The 19,923-nt window shown below is 39.5% G+C and overlaps 2 pseudogenes; both read left to right on the plus strand.

The window, feature by feature from the left end:
• The first annotated feature begins 6,498 nt into the window (after positions 1–6,498).
• Positions 6,499–8,101, plus strand: LOC149229411 (uncharacterized protein At4g17910 pseudogene; annotated as a pseudogene).
• An 84-nt stretch (positions 8,102–8,185) lies between these two features.
• LOC149229412 (uncharacterized) lies at positions 8,186–8,880 on the plus strand (annotated as a pseudogene).
• The last annotated feature ends 11,043 nt before the right edge of the window (positions 8,881–19,923 follow it).

A 19,923-nucleotide genomic window follows, 5' to 3' on the forward strand; every position in this document is an offset into this window, starting at 1 on the left:
TGGATCTGATGGTAATGTCGAGATCCATTATGAGGAGAATTTGGTGTTGTTGTAATTGTAATTACAGAGTGTTGATTAGCCAAGACTTGGTTGGTTTTAATGCATGTTCGTAGGCAAGTTGATAGTTCCTTCAATCTATTTTGTCTATAGAAATCACTTGAATCAATTATGCTTGAATAAGGTAACTATTCATAGGATCATTAATGTTTTGGGCAACCCATGTTTCAAGGGGAAACCTTGGCCAATCCCTTAATTGGTTGAAAGTCTTTCTAAGTCTAAATAAGCTAGAAATTGCGCTTTATCTAGGATTAGGTAAATAGTCACAAAATGTGCAGCTGGGTTGAATGTATTACAGGAAATCTGAACCTATCTACGAATATGGATATTTGGGACCCTTGTCACAGTGTAAGCTTGTGGAGGAATCATATCCAGATGAATCCATATACAACTGCAGAGGAGTTAAGTTGAGGGCATCTGGGGTAAGGCCCAGTCTTGGGCTAAATCTAGAGAGGCCTGGACTAATACGCTACATCAGACGATATTTGGGGTGGCATAAATACATTAAATGCCTCTGTTATTAGATGTGTGGACCATGGGATAATAGGGTTTAGAGGTACATTAAAATACGCACAAATATGCTTGAAAAATAAATAATGAAATGTAGGGAATTCGAATATCTTGGACTTGTAGCGAAGAACCTTTTTGGAGTAGCCTGATTCAACTAAATCCCATATACATTCGCTGAAAAAGTTATGTGAAGGCCCATCTAGGTTAGGGCCAAGTTTTGGGCTAAACCCACAAAGGCTCAGAAGAATACAGCTACTGACTGGATATTCAGGGGTGGCATAAATATTTTAGGCATTAGATACATCACTACGTCAAATGTGTGGTTATTTCAGATGCATTCGGGGATCCAAGAGGTTGTAATGTGATAAAAACTCGGTAACGCAGATTTTCCAAATATCTGGATATAATTTAAAACAAATGTTTCACAAGCGATGTCCAAACTTGTGGGGTCCATGGGTTAGGTGATGTGGTAAGTGCCACGTGGACTTAGCCACAACCACATTGGAGGCAAGAATGACGTGGAACCACCCGGTTGAGGTGGGGGTGCCAGATGGGTGTCATGTGGGCACCACATGGAAGAGCCTTGCCTATGTGGCAAGGATTAAATTACCAAATTTAAAGGGACATAACTTTTGATTTGGGAATCAGATCAAGATAAAATTTATATTGTCGAAAATATCTCAACAAGCTTAACCCAAAAGTAGTATCAAAAATTAATTATGAGAAATTTTTGGATTAAGGATTTTTGTAACCCTATTTCTGTAATAGACCTTGGTGATTGGATTAAATTTTATGTAACACCTTGACGGTCTTGGATAGTGAAGGGAGGGTGGAAGTCAATGTTACATTGTCTTCCTCTCCTTCACAAATACATTACCATAAGTCATTAAAAATGAGGGTGTGCCTGATTTTTTGGGCCATTCTCTCTATTTCTCCTTGCTTGTCAACACAGCACTAGGAATGGAGATGAGGGAATGCATCTTCAAACATAGCACTAAGTTGAGGCTTGGATTAAAAAACATCTCTGCAATAATAATATCGAGGAAAAATTAGATGTCTCTTCAACAAATTTAATCATGGGAATTTGCTTGAATTTTAAATTGTAACCCACCCCTAAAAGAACATAACCTCACTTTAATTTCCTTGGATTGAGTTATGAAGAATTAACAACCGTGCAAAGAAAGGTGCGAAAGACCAACTAATGTACTAACATTTGACTTATTTGCATGCACTATATCACCGTCACACTCTCCTTCAATCCTTGTATAATTGTGTGGAATTGTAGTAAAGGGTTTATGCTCGTAGTGAAGCTTGTTGTGGAGATCATAACCCACTCAAGTAATGCTTGAAGAGTTATTAGAATTGTATAATTCATCAATTGTATGTATACAATGTTTGATGTTGTCTTGCTAGCAAAGAGCAATTGGGAGTAAAGATTCAGATGCTCAAAGATCAAGGTAGATTTGTAAGAAAACATCTCCCACCCAGTACATACACCCCAGAATATTAAGAATTTCCCACCGCTACAAATCCGAAGAGGGCCAAAGAAAAGTGGAAGGCCTAGCAAGCCGCCCCCCCACCCCCAATTGGAAAGAGGAAAAAAACACAGAACAAGATATCTCAAAACTCGGGCAAAAGCATGTGAGAAGGAATTGAATGGCAACAGTCATTTCTTTTACATCAGCTGTCGCTTTGGCAGAGGCTCAGAGTATCTTCAAATCATTCCAGTGAGTGCATTAATACAAATATTAGGTTTTTTTCAGTCAAGAAAGATGTGGAGAAAATGCAACAGTGCCTTCCTTAAAGCTACAAAGAATTTTCACTACGAAGCTCAAGCCCAATATGGTGGCGTTCTGAGAGAACTAGAAAGAATTCCAATGGTCAACAATACCAATGGTCTAGCAGTCTAGCAATAAAATGTTAGAGAGCCACGATTTCTAAGCAAACATTCTAGGGTTCTCTACATTATCCCGGGGAGAGATCTCGAGCAAACACGAGGACAGGATTGATTTAGAACTGCACGGACAAGAGTGTTAGGTCGGCAGAGAGCCTAAGGGTTTCTAACATGCAAGCACACAATGGAGCATTAGGGAGATAGGGAGGCAGGGAACGACACTGCAGAAGAAACAATTTGGTGGTTTTTTTAGGTTTAATCATCAGGCAGGGAATAATCAGGGGGTTATAAGGAGATTTTTTTATTTTTTTTTACCTACCCACCCACGGGGATTTCAACTTGTGACCTATTGCAAGTAGTATCTTAACAGTACACCCATTCACCATCAATCCAAAGCCCCATGGGCTGAGTTATAAGGAGTTACAAGGAGAGGGCAAAAAAAATTAAATTTGGCTTTCCCAAAATTTGAATTGCAATTGCTTTGATGAGAATGAGTTTATATAACATACAAGAGAAAATATTGTTTGTCTTTTTCCCAAAATTTGAATTGCAATTGCATTGATGAGAATGAGTTTATATAACATACAAGAGAAAATATTGTTTGTCTTTTTCTTTCTTCTTTTTTCTTTTTTTTTTTTGCAGAGGTGGGAAAACCTACCATAACTCAATTTTCAAACCAATGGTGAGGACAACTATCTCTAGTTGCTATTCGGGAATGCAGCCTGACTCATCACCACTATTCAAGGAAAACCACGCCACCTGGAATACCTTGTTGGTTGTTTGTAAGGGGGCAGAGCCTTTAGGTCTTGGGATGTTAACTTGTTTTCTTACGTCTGAGGAAAACAAGCTCTTAGCCAAGCAAAAGTAGTTTTAGGGCATACTCCAGGCCCAACAAACCTTGGTTTCATGTTCCAAGGTCATTGCCTATTTTAACTATTCATATTTATTTTTATTTACATATTTATGAGTTATTCACCCAATCTAGGAGTATTAAGTGTCTAAAAAATTGGAACATATTTCAAATTAATGACATGTTTTTTTGTAAGTTATGTTTTAGATTCTATTAATTAACTCAGAGTACCAAAATACATAGCATGTTTAGATATTGGCCAACCACTTGGAAAACCCAATCAACACAAAAAAATGTAAAACGTTTGTCCATAATATTTGAGATAATTTCAAAATTAATAGAGTGTCAAGACAAGCAGTAATAACTGAAGTATAATTAAGATGACAATCTCTATGAAAGAAAAAATTCCCATGGAAAACATAACCAAAAATTAAATGCCTAAGCATATATTCTAACAATCTATTGTATGGAATTTAACAACATGAGAGGTCTAGTGTTCCACATGGCCAACAACATGCTTGAAAAGATCTTGAGAAGAGGAGGATGGGAGCTTTAAGTTGAATTCCTTCAATTGGAGCATAAATTCATCTAGCTACAACTTCACTTCCTCCTTGGCTTTAGCTCTATCCTACATAACTTTCCACACAATGGTCTTGGAAATGTTAACAAAGCTACATAGTCTTTGAATAATTAGTATCTTTGGATCTTGAATTCCCCACACCTGGTACACAATTGACAATTTCTTCATCAATATCCCACTCATACATAGAGCTCTTATCTGTCCAAATTTCATCCTCAACAATTGCAATTTTCTCTTGGATGTACGAGGGAGTCTACTCCCAATATAAATTTGTTGCTTCCTAGGAAACTTCATAGACTTGAGAGCCATATGGGGCCTTTATGTCCATGGAAACCCCATCTTATAGACCTCCTGCATGGTATAGATACACATAACAAAAGGAAAGACAAATAAATGGCCCGAGAAAAACTAAACAAAGGAAGCAAATTCAAGAATCAAAGCAAACATGATGGAAAAATCATTGTGAAAACTTGTTGTATAAACCTTGAGCCAATGAAGGATGTCAAGGGATAGGAGTCCATAATTTATTGCAAACATAGAATCATCCCACTAAATATGCAAATATGGAGCAATTATGTAGGAAGCTTTAGCTCAATCTACTATACATTAGCTGTGAATGTCACTCGTGCCATAAATAGTTATTATGGCACAAGAACTCAATTAACCACCACCCATTGTCCACATGGTGTTGGATTTGACATGTCACCATTTGTTGTGGTTATGTGAGCAATGGAGGTGTTTAAGTCCTATATTGTTGGAGATGCGGGCCTTGCAGACAATAATTCTCTCATCCTTAGCACCCAAATTTGGGCGCTATTATCATGTTCCACAAAAGTAGTACAATTTTCCATGAGGGGATTAATTTGAGATGGATATGATAGTCAATCAAGTAGAAGTTGGAGACCTATAATTCCTTCATTGGATAGCTTGTCAGCTACTTTATTTTCCAAGTGTTGCACATAAGAAGAGTTAACACTTCAGGCAAGAGCAAATATATGAATTCTAAGCCTGATTCTAGTTGCTAACAGACGGAGACTTTGTTGATGGAAATTCAATTTTGCAACCTTTTAATCATATGGATGATGATCTGTGAATCTCCTTCCACTACCACTTTAGAATACTATTCTCTAGTGGCTATTTTGAGGCCATTCACTCGGGTGATGAACTTCACTATATTATAGTTTTCGATGCCTAAAGTGTTGAAATGTGTAACTAGGTTCGATCTTCATAATTATGAAATGTACTCTTGATCCTTGTATATTGTAAAATGAAAGAAAATTAGTATTGTTATTTTTTGTAGCACGGGTTTCATTCTCAAGGTCATTCTTTTTAGAGGTCAGGTACCCATTGAGTGCTTCTAGAGTTTATCCTAGTGTCAAGAAGTCAATAGAGTCATTGTCATGTGGAGAAGACCCCATTAGGCACATTGTAACATGTAAAAATAATTATTTTTGTATTTAAAAGTGTCAAAATACCCTTCAAGATCAAGTCAGCCTGACAGTTAAGAAGTCAACCTCATTAGGGCATGTCGTCCTCCTTGGAAGCCTATATATAGGAGGGAACTTGACCTCATATGGACACTCATTTACTTCTCATCATCCAAGCAAAAGAGAAGCAGAAGAAAGGCAAGTGAAGAAGGATAGAAGGATGAAGGATGGAGTTATTGGGTTATTTATGTCTCTCTCTCTCTCTCTCACGTGCGAAAGGAAGGCTAGGGTTCTGCAACTGCAAGGTTGAAGTTATGAAAGTTGCAGAAAGAAGGTCGAAGAAAGGACCCTAAGGTCACCTACAAACCATAAAAGTGTTGAAATATGTAACTAGGTTTGGTATTCATACTGACATCTGTAATCATGATTTTAATGAAAAAAGAAAAATAAAATTATTATTGTTATTCTTGAGGCATGGGTTTCATGCTAAAGGGAAATTTATTTTTAGTTCAGGCACCCATTGAGTGCTTCTAGGACTTGTCATTGAGTCTATAAGTCAATTGAGTCATTGTCATTGTCATGTATAAAGGATCTCCTAATAGAATCTGATGAAGAAGAACTTTCAATTTTTGAAGAATGTCCCAGGGAGGAAGAGGATTCAAATCATGAGGAAGAAGGTCCCAGTGAACCTATGCAGCAAGGCATCATCCCTAAAAATAGAAAGAGACCTAATTAGTTGAAGTCTACTCTTCTAGATGCAGAAGGACACGGAGCAACCAAAGGTATGTTTAGGGAAAGTAAGAAGCCTAAAAGATATTCAGGGTATGAAACCTATATGACAAAGTTAATTGAAGCAAAACCATCCACCTTTGAAGATGTTATCAAAAATTAAGAATAGAAAGATGCTATGAATGAAGAATATCAATCGATAATGAAGAATGGAGTTTGGGAAATCGTTCCTAGGCTTGAAGACAAATATGTGGTGACTTCCAAGTGGGTCTACAAGATTAAACATGCAACAGATGGAGGTATTGATAAATATAAGGCAAGATTTGTGGCTCGGGGTTTCTCCGAACAAGAAGGCATCTATTATGAAGAAACATTTGCACTTACTACTAGGTATACAATTATACGATCGTTGGTCTCTTTGGCAACATCGATGGTATGGAACATCCACCAAATGGATGTCAAGGCAACGTTCCTTAATGGTATTATTGATGAAGAAGTCTACATAGAACAACCCTTGGGATTTGAAGTGAATGATAGAGAGACTCATGTCTACAGGTTAAGAAAGGCACTTTATGGTCTTAAGAAAGCTCCAAGGGCTTGGTATGCAAGGATGGAGACATATCTTCAAAGATTGGGCTTCTTGAAGAGTTACGTTGATCTGAATCTCTATATCAAGGTTGTGAATGGTGAGCCCGTAATCATTCTTCTATATTCTCATGAAAGGTGTGGAAGGTCATACTAAAGAGTGCAAAAATCAATTGGCATCAAAATTTGATATGAAGGATCTAGGGTTGATGCACTTGTTAGACTCCGTCTTGTATGTCAGTGTGAGATTGATTCTTCTTCAAAACCCTGTTTTGAAGAAGAAATCATTAAATGTATTTTTTAGAATATGTATCAAATTCTCCAGCTCTTCAAATGGCAGTGGTTTCATCAACTCCTATCCCTGCAAGCAGACAAAGAAAAAGCCTCTCATCATATCGATTTGCAATGATGCTGGTGACATGTGTCAATCCTGGCTGTGGACTTCAAAATATTTCCCAGGCGATTTGCTAAGACAGAAACGTATGGTACAGGATTAATGGATCTCGGGGTTGGATCTTTTGCAGTTGCAAATGCATTAGTTTCAAAACAGGCATGCAACATTGATTCGGTGTCCATGTTGGGGAATATGGTGTACACTGGAATTTCTTTTTCACTCTTGCAGCAGTGGCCATTGTGACATCAATAATCAATATTCATCCCCAATACTGTGGCTTCTTTGGATGTGCAATTCTCACAGTTTATCAAGCAGTCCTGTTGTGTGGATTAAATCGTTACCTCATTTCAGATCAGAGGGGTGCAAATATCATTAGTCTGAACAAAGAGGGCATCTTCAGTTTATTTGGATATTGGGGCTTATACCTTGTCAGTGTCAACTTAGGCTATCATCTCTTCTTCCTAAAGAAACCCATTAGTTCTAGAGTAGCTTCAATGGGAGGGAAATCAAGTATTGCAATCGAAGTTTGGCTGCTTGACGGTTTCCTTTGGGTGCTAACAATATTTTTGGATAAGTTTGTAGAGAAAAATTTCTCGTCGCATGTGCAATTGGCATATGTAACTTTTGTTCTGGCACATAACTTTGAGGTTCTTGGGATGCTTATGCTCTCAAATTTGGTCCCCACAAGAAAATCACTGGTCCTTGAGGAAGTCTTTGATCAGAATGTGCTTGTGACTTTCCTCCTGGCAAATATATTAACGGGCCTTGTAAATGTGTCGATGACTACTGTTTTTGTTTCTCCATTCCTAGCCTACTGCATTTTGCTTTTATATGCAGTGGTTTTGATTTCAGGGGTCGCTGTTCTCCAGGAATCTGTGCTTTAGATTTGATTTGATGGACAGAGGAGATAGATCATAAAAGCCTGTGCGTGGGTGGCTCTCTTTCTTTTTTCTGGATCTTCTTTTCAAGTTCCATTGAGCGCTGAATGTTTCTGGTTATGTAGGGAAAAAAGTATCCGCCGGTATCATCAGTGGACGTGAGCGCCCCAAATGCAAATGATGTAAACATTGGTTAATCTATTGTTTCAGTTTTTGGTATTTCAGATACTTTGTGTCAAGGTGCAGAGTACCTATGAAGGTTTGCAGGTGGAATCACAGTTATGGACAATTGCTTGTTTCGGCTTGGAAACGATCCTGTAAAGATGATAAAGGATGTTAAGCGTGCAATAGATGATGGTGAAGGATGTCGGGTCTTTGGTGTTCTGGATGTTCAAAGGGTCGCTGGAAATTTCCACATTTCGGTGCATGGCTTGAATATTATTGTTGCTCAACAGATATTCGAGGGTGCAAATCATGTTAATGTGAGCCATGTAATTCATGATCTATCATTTAGGCTCAAATACCCTGGAATACACAATCCACTTGATGATATTGTCCGCATTCTTTGCGATGCAAGTGGCACCTTCAAATATTACATCAAGATTGTTCCCACTGAATACAGATATCTGTCAAAGGAAGTATTGCCAACAAATCAATTTTCTGTAACAGAATACTTTGTGGCAATGAAGGATTCTGACCGGAGCTGGCCAGCTGTCTATTTTTTGTATGATCTTTCTCCTATCACTGTTACCATCAGGGAGGAAAAGCGTAGTTTCACTCACTTTATTACGCGTCTTTGTGCTGTTCTTGGGGGCACTTTTGCTCTGACAGGAATGCTGGATCGATGGATGTATCGTCTTATTGAAGCTGCAACTCGCAAATCTTCGAGTCTTGGAATATTCTGAGATTTTTCAATGGAGCAATTTTGACTGAGAATTCTAAACCCAGTGACGTTCTTATTGAAGCTGGAAACAAATGGAAGATCGTGGAGTTTTTCATCTTTGTCATTTGACCCTTTTCTGGCTCATGAATATGGCCCACGAGCGCTATTCAAACGGAGCCAAAACAACAGAAGACATAGGATTTGATTCCTATTTCAAGACTTCAGTTAATGATTCAAAGGGATTTGCACTGCAGCATCTATCTCTTAATTAGCCATCAGAGGATTTTAAGGGGAACGATCCTGTTTTAGAATAAAGAAATGACTCTATCTCTATTTTTGTAACTGCAGGTGAAACAACGCCCCTGTTTTGGGGTTGATTTGTTTTTCCCCTAGTATAGTTTATTTAATGTATTAAAAAATCATTTGTAAAGGAGGCAGAAAGAAAGAGAGTTCTGAGAGCTGTTGGAGAAAAGAGAGCTTTTATTGTACAGTCTTTGACAGAGATTTTAATGAAAAATACAGCTCTGACCCCTGAGATTCCTGTGGTATGACAATTTAGCATAAGTTTTCCTTCTGTTTCATATGTAACCTGTTATGTTTTCATTTCACTTCATGATCATTTCCAATTGAACAAATGAATTGTTTAGGTAGAATTCATAATATTTTATGCTCTGCCTATAAGTTTGTTCATATTTAATGTTTTCTTCTGTTTGACAAGGATTCATCCTCTATGCCCTTGTCAGCTCCTCAGCAGTCTTGCCATTCCATTTAATCTCAATTTGATGTTAAATTTCTTGCCTACCTTGCCTCAGGGGATAATCTGTGTTCTTGATTACATTTCTCTGCTCAAGCTGTTACTTTGCCCATGCAGCCCAGAAAAACCCCATCATTTTATTAAAAACCCCCTTTTTTATCAATTTACTAGCCTAAAATCAGTTTCTTTTAAAGTCATCTCAGCCCCTTTTAGAAAACTTTTTGCTGAGATAGACCGGAGAGAGCCCTCTCCTGCCCCGTAGGGCTAGCTACGAGGCTAAGTGGTTTGATGTTGCCTTGGAGTTTACCTTTTTCAGCCTGAGGTGAAATTTCAAGCGCTAACATCACTATTACTTGGGGTTGGGAGTTTGGCAAGGACCTCATGATATATATCTAGGTCAAGGAAAATGTGTGATTAAGATGATGCAGAGTTTTGACATGATGAATTGCATACCTATGACAACCCCTATGATCACAAATTTGAAGAGGCTAAGAAGTTTTTATTCGAGCCCTGTGGATCCAACAAGGTATAGGAAATTGGTTGGCTCTCTGATTTATTTGGTGATTACTTGACCAAACATTTATTTTGTAGTGAATATTCTCAGTCAGTTCCAAGTAGAGCCCAAGTATGACCATTGGATAACAGCCAAGCATATACTGAGATATCTATGGGGAACAATCCACTACTGCCTGAAGTATGATAAAAATAATGATGTCCAATTGATTGGATATACAGATTCTGGTTGGGGAGGAAGTGAGATGGATGGGAGAAGAATTATTGGAGGATGCTTTAGTTTGGGATCCTCTACGATATCTTGGATGAGTATAAAACAAGATTTAATTGCTTTGAGTAGTGCCGAGGCTCAATACATTGTAGCATGTGAAGTAAGTATAAAAGTTGTCTATTTGAGGAAGTTGTTGTCCGAATTGTTTGAAGGACCAATGGACCCTACAGTGAAACATTGTGATAACACCAGTCACATAAGGTTGTCTAAAGACCTAGTGTTCCATGGAAAGATAAAGCACATAAATAACAAGTATCATTACATACGAAAGTTGGTGCAAGATGGAGTGTTGCAGCTACAATATATCTCCACCGATGAACAAGTAGTCTTCCTAATAAGAAGCTTGTGTATTTGAGAGACAAACTTGGATTGGTTGATATATCCTCCCTAGTTGAGAAGGAGAGATAGTCACATCGATCTTGTCTTCACTTCACGAAAAAATAATAGAGGATTGGGTAAGCATCTGATTTCTGATACTCTTTGAGGATGAGATAGGTGTTGGAATTTCTAAGTCTAACTGTTAGAAACCCTTCATGTACTTTTTATTTATTTATTTCTACCTACTTGTTCTGATTAATTAACAAGTTATTTACCATGTAAATACTGAAAATAAATACAAGTACATTCTCAACACATTACAAATCATCAACTGAAGGAAACAAAAAACAAGCACACAAGTGACACCGTTGTTTTTGGACCAATGTCCCCGGAAAAACCCAATGCGGGAAAACCAGTGCAACCATTTGAGGGTTTTATTATTATGCAGTTTCTGAATACAATCTGGGTGCCAAAACTGGCTCACCCAATAGAGAATAATCTCAGCAGTAGCACCTCTCTACTCGGAAGCAGATATTCCGGCTGAAACCCGGGATAAAACACTCTGACAGCTCCAATATGCCCGACAAAAACCCCAACGTCAGCCTTTAGGGACTGCGTCAGCCCTTTCTGGCCCAACGTCTACCCAGTGTCACTCTGGCTTGCCCTATGTCAGCATATGGAGGCCCTGCGTTAGCCCTTAGAGCATCTGCGTCACCCACACTGGCTCTCTGAGGCACTGCGCAGCTCCTGGCTGCCTTTGCGTGAGCCCTGTCTACCTCTACGTGAGCCTTTGGCTGGCACTGCGTCCCTCTCTCCCAACTTCTGCGCTGATCCTCCTGGTACTATCTCTACCTCTCTGCTTCTGTATTCACTGCCCCTCAGTTGCAATCTCTGATCACTCTTTCGACTTCCTTAGCAAACCTTGCCCCAGAAAATCGAAATCTTGATCAACTTGATGTGTTCTCCAAGTGACCCTCAAGCCTCCTCTTATACTTTTCTCGTTGACAATTCAATGGCCAAGATTAAGTCCCTAATCAACGGCTAAGATTAACTCTGGCTTAATCCATGACTTTTAGACTCTTCTAACACGTTTCTATATTAATTCACATTAATATTTTATTTTCCCCAAGTTTAGACTCAGGGACTCGATTAAAAATATTAATTATTTTAATATCTCCCAAACTGTTTAGAATATGCCCAAACCATTTATGGGTATTGGAGATCTCATGTGCTTTAGCCTCTCCACCAATTTTCATGGCTATAGCACATTCGATGCTACCCCAAATCACCACTCCCTCTTAGCGAGGACTGTGCTCTAGTAATACTCCTCACTGAGCATCACGATGATCATCTGGTATCAGTCCCTGTGCTGATGCTAGGCCTGCTGCCCAACATCCTCTGCACTGTTGCATCATGTACTACTACCCATGGCCCTGCCACTTCCACTGCTGCATCTGTACGATAGCTCCCTCTGCATCCATGCTACTGCCCATGGCCCTGCCATTGCCGTTGTTGCATCTGCACTGGAACCCCTCTCATCATGCTGCATCGTGCTACCCATAACACTGCCACTACTAATTTCTGCACTACAACTCAGTTACTAAGAAGTAAGTAACTGATCTCCCAACTTTGACATCTTTTTCAGGGTAGAAACACTCCCAATGCTGAAACTCCCTCTGTCGCTGACAAGTGCTTCTTCTCTGACCTCTACGCTGCTACAACAACTCTATGCATCTTGCACTGCTGCCTCACACTGTCCTGGGAATCCTGCACTATAGCTCCCTCTGACGCTCCATCTACATCCATCTCTACTAACATCCGCCAGCACTGTTACTCCTCTTCGGGGCTCCCGTAGCCAGGTATAATCCAAGAGGTTGGGTACCTCAAGGATCCTGCCCCTCATCACCTGTAGTTCGTCTGACTACAGCTTGATGTATCCCCACTTTTGTTCAAGTGGCGTGTGAGCACTCATGGCATAGTCATCATCTGTCTCCACTTCCTTCTCCACCCTTGCTGGCGTAGCCTTTATCTCAGAAGCCTCTCCCTTGCTATTTTTCCTCAGACACTGGCTCGCATAGTGACCCAATTCCCCATAGTTGAAGCATTTGACCTTGGAGAGGTCCTTCTTCTTTCGTTTCTCTTGCTTTCCCTCAGATTCTAGGGCAACATCCTCCTCTTCCTCCTTGATTCTAATCCCCTTGCTGCTACTTCTTGTCTTGCTTAGCCTTCTGATCTCTTCTTGGCGAAGAGCCGCCCACATTTTCTCCCAATCTGGAAGGGTCACCTTGCCGATTATGCTCTGGACAAACACCTCCCAGTCTTCTGAGACTGTGTTCAGGGCTGTTCTCACCATCAATTCTTGATCTAGCGTGGCCCCTATGGAAGTCAGCTGATCTCGGATCTCCTTCAATTGACTGAGGAAGGTGTCTATATGCTCCCCTTTCTACATCTAGTATGACTGCAGCTGATTTTCAAGTAGCATCCTTCTCTACACAAAAGTATGCTGGTACAATTTCTTTAGGGCCTCCCACATCTCATTTGTCGTGTCCTTTTCGCCAATATGTGGTACCACATGGTCCTTGACCCCGTCAAGGATGATGCTCTTGTCCCTTGCCATTGCCTCCTCATACTTGTCGTTCTCAGTTGGGTCAGCTGGGATTTGCTATCGTCCTTAAGGTGAAGTGATTGACACGATTCCTGTCTAGAACGAACAAGATTTTGGCCTTCCAGAGTACGAAGTTCGAGGCTTCGTCCAATCTGTCCTTGTCTCTTACCCCGTTCACTGCCATCTCACTGCTCCTCTACTTCCCTCCTGGAAGTTCTTGGTGTGACTCCATCTGAGCCTCGATTTCCCTCCTGGAAACCCTTCTGCCAATGTTGAGATGCCCCCACTCCGATCGTTAGTGTAGTCGCACCATTAATCCGGATTTCTTGGCTAGCAATCCTCGGTAGCAACTCTCTCCTCCTTGGTCTTGCCATGTTAGGTACTGTTCTGACTACAATACCTCACCAACTTCATTCTACAACTTACCCAAAACCTCCTAAGCTCCAACAAACTGAAGGTTAGAGCTTCTAGGCTCTGCGCAATCCCAACACCAGCAAAATCCACACCTACTGGCCACGAGCATCAATCCTTCCTGACTAAGAAAGATGATTGGGAACTGCATAGGTCAAGTCTACTCCCCTCTGCCACTGCGCTGATCCTCTTCCCGGCTCAAACTTGATGACGCAGGCGCTGCGTCACCCCTTCCTTGCTGCTTCTCTACTAGGAACAACTTTCGTCACTCGGGACAATTGTTTTCTACTATTGTTGCTTTACTCATCTGATGTCCTCAGTTCTCCTGTGATCTGCAACCACCCTCTGATACCATGTTGGAATTTCTAAGTCTAACTGTTATAAACCCTTCATGTACTTTTCTGATTTATTTGTGCCTACTTGTTCTGATTAATTTAACAAGTTTATTTACCATGTAAATACTAAAAATAAATACAAGTACATGCTTAACACATTACAGATCATCAACTGAAGGAAACAAAAAAAAGCACACAAGTGACACCGTTGTTTTTGAACCAATGTCCCTGGAAAAACCCAATACGGGAAAACGGGTGCAGCTATATGAGAGTTTTATTATTATGCAATTTCTGAATACAATCTGGATGCCAAAACCGGCTCACCCAACAAAGAATAATCTCGGTAATAGTACCTCTCTACTTGGAAGCATATATTATGGCTGAAACCTTGGATAAAACACTCCGACAACTCCCAGCTCCAATCTGCCCCATGAAAACCCCAGCGTCAACCTCTAGGGACTGCGTCAGCCCTTTCTGGCCCAGCGTCTACCCAACATCACCCTGGCTTGCTCTACGTCAGCCTCTAGAGGCCCTGCGTCAGCGCTTAGAGCCTCTACGTCACACACGCTAGCTCTCTGAGGCACTATGTAGCACCTGGATGCCTCTGTGTGAACCTCTGGTTGGCTCTGCGTCCCTCTCTCCCGGTTTCTGCATTGATCCTCCTGGTACTATCTCTACCTCTCTGCTTCTGTATTCACTTCCTGTCAACTGCAATCTCTGATCACTCTTTCCACTTCCTCAACAAACCTTGCCCCAGAAAATTGAAATGTTGATCAACTCGGTGTGTTCTCCAAGTGACCCTCAAGCCTCATCTTATAATTTTTTCGTTGACAATTCAACGGCCGAGATTAAGTCCCTAATCAATGGCTAAGATTAACTCTGGCTTGATCCATGACTTTTGGACCCTTCTAACACAGTTTTATATTAATTCACATCAATATTTTATCTTCCCTAAGTTTAGACTGAGGGACTCCATTAAAAATATTAATTATTTTAATATCTCCCAAACTATTTAGAATTTGCCCAAACCATTTATGGGTATTGGAGATCTCATGTGCTTTCGCCTCTCCACCAATTTTTGTGGCTAGAGCACATCCGATGCTACCCAAAATCAATAATAGGGCATCCAACAGGTAAGACTAGTTGAAGAGGAAATTCCTTGAGGATGTGTTAGTCCAGGACAAGAATTGTCCTAAAAGGACATACCCTTTGAACACCTTGTTGAGAAATACAAGGAGGTGGAAAGTTAATTGATTTCTCTTATTATGACATTATCTTGTGATGGTTTATTATTACTATTGTTTCATTCAATTTATCTTTTCATTATCATCAAGACTAATGCCAATAAACAAATAGAAGAGGACACAAGATGTAGGCACACAACCAGGGAAAAACCCCACTCTAGGGGAAAACCCGGTCAAGAATTCTTCCTTCAATAGATTCAAAACAAGATGAGATGACCAAGACCCTCACAACCTAGACTAGAGACTCCCTCCATCAAGTCATCCTTGTTTGATCTTCTTCAGTTCTGTAGTCATATATATATATATATATATATATTATATATATATATATATATATATATATATACTTCTCATCTGACTTCCTTTCACTGTGTTTGCATCGAACTCATAATCAGAGATATACCGAAATTCATGTCACTGTGTGAGCACCGAGTCCTTGTCACTGTGATAGTACCAAATTCTTATCACTGTGATAGCATAGAGACCTTGTCACTATTGAGACACTGAAACCTTGTCACTATGGAAGCAACGAAACCATCTCACTGTGATAACACCGAGATATTGTCACTGCACCGAGACCTTGTCACTGTGGTAGCATTGAAATCATCTCATTGTGATAGCCCCAAAATCATCTCACTATGATGGGACTGAAATCATCTGACTATGATAGCACCGAGACCCTGTCACTGTGGTAGCATTTAAATCCTCTCACTATGATAACCCCGAAATCATCTCACTGTGATGGCACCAATATCATTTCACTGTGATAGCACTGAGATTCTATGAACCTATTCTTTGTAAAATGATTCGAACTGTCTATGTGATCCTGCAAGTTCATCTCTATGAAATCTGAGTTCCTATACTATGCTTGATGCGAAGTCCTTAGGCTTGTATATATAGTTCTTGAAGAGATGTTTCTCTATATAAGGTTAGGCCGAATTGACTTTATGATGATTTACTTGAGGGCAACAACAAGGAGACTTTGATGGAGGAGTCTTTAACCAAACAAGAATTGACTTTGACTTAAATAAATAATCCTAAAGCCTACAATGGAGGCTTGACCTATGACAATTGACCCAAGCATGAAACCCATGCTTTAACAAGTCAATTCAATTAATAATAAAAACTATTTTTGCTTTCTTTTGACAAATATATTACATTTTGACTCAAGTACAATTATGAAGACCGAACCTAGTTACATTCTTCAACACACCCAAGTGGGGTATGTGCCTTGAGAGACAATGTGATGGTGTCTGTCAGTCATTGGTCTCACCAACATTATGCTCTGATCTTGTGGATAGATAGAGTTGTTAGTCAAGGCCCTTCTATGTAATAATGTTGTTTGGTATGATGCAAAGAGATAAGCTGAAATGATAGATCTGACTCTTCTTATGAGATCTCTTCAGTTTGAGAATGTCCATGTACCATTATGAATACCTCCCTAGTTAAGAGGGAGTGTTGAAATGTGTAACTAGTTCTAGTCTTCATAAATATGACATGTGCTCTTGATTCTTATATATTGTAAAAAGAAAGAAAAATTATTATTGTTATTTTTTGTAGCATGGGTTTCATGCTCAAGGTCATTTTATTTAGAGGTAAAGCACCCATTGAATGCTTCTATGGTTTGTCCTTGTGTCAAGCAGTCAATATAGTCATTTTCATATGGAGAAGACCCCATTGGTAACATTATGACATGTCAAAATAATTATTTTTTATTTAAAAGTGTCAAAATACCCTCCTAGACCAAGTCAGCCTGACAACTAAGAATTCAACCTCATTAGGGCATGACGTCCTCCTTGGAAGCCTATACATGGGAGGGAACTCGACCTCCTATGGACACTCACTCACTTATCATCATCCAACTGAAGGAGAAGCAAAATAAAGGCAAGTGGAGAAGGATAGGAGGACGAAGGATGAAGTTCTTGGGTTATTTCTCTCTCACTCTCTCATGCGTGTGAAAGGAAGGCTAGGGTTTTGTAGCTGCAAGGTTGAAGTTGTGAAAGTTCTAGAAGGAAGGTCGAAGAAAGGGCTCTATGGTCACCTACAAACCCTAAAAGGAGAAACAACCCAAGTGAAGGTAAAAGGAAGCCTTGAAAGCCCTAATATTTTTCACACGTGTGGAAGCAACAATTGTTGCATGGGTTGAAAATTTTAGACCTGGAGTGGAGGACATAATTTTGTAGCTGGCGGTCGAAATTGTGCAGCTGGAAGAGATTTTACTGAGTTTGACTCAGATAGAAGAAGCACATCATCAATAAGGTCTAGCCTGGTCTTGGAAGGGTATTGGTCTTGGTCTAGACGTCTTGGAATTCGTGATTTGAAGAATTTATAAGAAGAGAAGAGATTTGTGGGTTTTCCTCTCAAGTGGAGAGGCTTTGGCCTTGTCTTGCAACCTACATCCCATGTTCTTGTGTATTGTTGATCTTATTGTTTTTCTAGTTGTTTGATGATAAGAACAACATAATAATAAGAGAAGTAATTAATAATCAAGAAAAAGTAAAAATACATCACAAGCAGTTATCAAGTTGAAGAGAAATCATCCTAATGGAAGCCCTATAGATTTATTAAAATAGAGAACCAATGTAAATTCAAAGAATTTTACAAGATTCATCACAAAAAAAACCTTATCTAGCCTATCAAGTGAGGGTTTCCCTTTGAGTCACCATTAAATTTGAGCTTTATGAATCCCTTAGGAGGTGGATCCTAACGTTCTATAATAGATTTTCCTTTGGAAGAAGTAATCAATGAGACTATACATAGCTTGGATTTAGAGACAGGGCAACAAGAATGGTGAGATCTTGATATTTTCCTTGCCAATCTTTATTTATCCATAGGTCTATGAGAATAAATTCTGCTGGGTCTCGCTGAATTCTTCACCAAAGCTTTTCCGCATTCTATTGTTCTGATTTGAATTTTTTTATTTTATTTTGCTCCTTCCAAGTTTTTCAAAGGATAAATCTTGGAGGGATATGCCAAGCTATGATGACAATATAGTTTCTACTTATAGTCAACTTCCATTTCTTTAAGGTATTAATGATATTGGCTTTGTTTCTACCTAACTGTCGAAATGTTATTGCAACTTCATTGCATAGAATTGAAACATAATGATATTCATTGAAAAAATGTTTTGAGGTTTCTGTTAGAGTCGGTCCTTACAGCCCTCCATCAGAGATCTGTTCACTTTTTGCATATCATTCTTAGGTGTCTCGCTCATTCCACTTCGTTGCATTTCGCTAGGGGCATGCCATTGACTGACGAGAGGGTCTGGTCGTCTTGTCTTTCCTCATGCTTGTACCTGCAAGGCTAATTAAAATTCCTCAAAAATCATTGAAGTTCAGGTCACATCATCATGGTCATAAATGATTATGTTCGTTAAAAAGAGTCTTTAGTCCTAGAGTCTAGGGTTTCAAGTCTTTTGATACATGTGATAAAAGCTCGCAGGCCATGAGGTTGGTTTCGAAAGGTTCCCATTTCATATTTTTATTCTCAAAAACATTTGAAGACATTTTTAGTTCAAAACTCTGTTTTGAATTAGAAACTGTCAAATTTAGTTTTTGTAATATTGATGTATTTGTTTCACCATAAGAAGTTTCATAGCAAGCCTCTGATGTTTGCCAAAGCCAAATGCCAAAATCCCTGCAAAAAATCAAGACATTTCATCAGTCCAAGATTCAGAAAAAGAGTGAAAAGCCAAAGACAGAATTGCATTAAATGATAAAGTGCCAAAAGCCAAACATTATAAAAATGGGTTATGGTTTATGAGATATTTTACAACCCATATAAAGCATTGAAAACAAATCATTTTCACAAATTTCCCAAAGCAAAACCGAGTTAGAGTGTTGAAGTCAAGTTTGAAGCGTTTTCAAAGCCGTGGACTAGAGGTGGAAGTGCGCGCTACGCACAGAGTGGGTGTGCTACGCACAAGAAGCGCGCTATGCACAAGAAGCACGCTACGCACTGGGCTTCACCGGCCTGTGCAAATTTGCATGCGCGCTACGCATTGGGTAAGCGCGCTACGCGTATAATCTCAGAGCCAAAAATTTTCGCTCCTTCGTCCAGATTCATGCCAAATTGCCTCCAACTACTTGCAAGTAGGTTCTTTACATTTGCTCAGTGAATTTTGGACATGATTATGGTGTTTTGAATGTGGAGAAACAAGTGTTTAAGGTAAAGAAATGTAAACCCTATGTTTATTGCCAAATTCACTTCTTAGGGTTTGAAACAAATATTAGGGACTGTGTGGGTTAATATATGCCTATGTCATCTATTCTTAGTGGTGTCCATGCTCATTATTAACCCTAGCCTCACGCTCTTTCTTTGCCATTACATCACTACTGTCATTGTTATGGCCATTGTCATTTTCACACTGTTTATCATTCATGTTATGACATAGTCCCATTTTCACTTGTCCACATCCTCCATTGACATTTGTCAAACACTGCCAGGGCTATTGTCACTTTTGTTCCTAATAGTTATTTCCCCCGCATTACTCTCTTTTCTACTCACTTGTCAAATCCCCTCATAATCAAAGCAGTGACTGTTTTTTCATGGAGAGTTGGCCCGGAAAAGACATGGCGATTTGACACCTTTTGAGCGGCAATTTTGGTTTGAGAAAATAAATCGACATCTAGAGGAGTTGTTGGCGAAGGCCAATAGAGAGAAAGACATGCTTCGTCATATGAAAC

The sequence above is a fragment of the Pinus tabuliformis genome, chromosome J (genome assembly GCF_031772625.1).
Source record: "Pinus tabuliformis cultivar Carrire ecotype Pingquan chromosome J, CPIR1, whole genome shotgun sequence".
Classification (NCBI taxonomy): Eukaryota; Viridiplantae; Streptophyta; class Pinopsida; order Pinales; family Pinaceae; genus Pinus; species Pinus tabuliformis.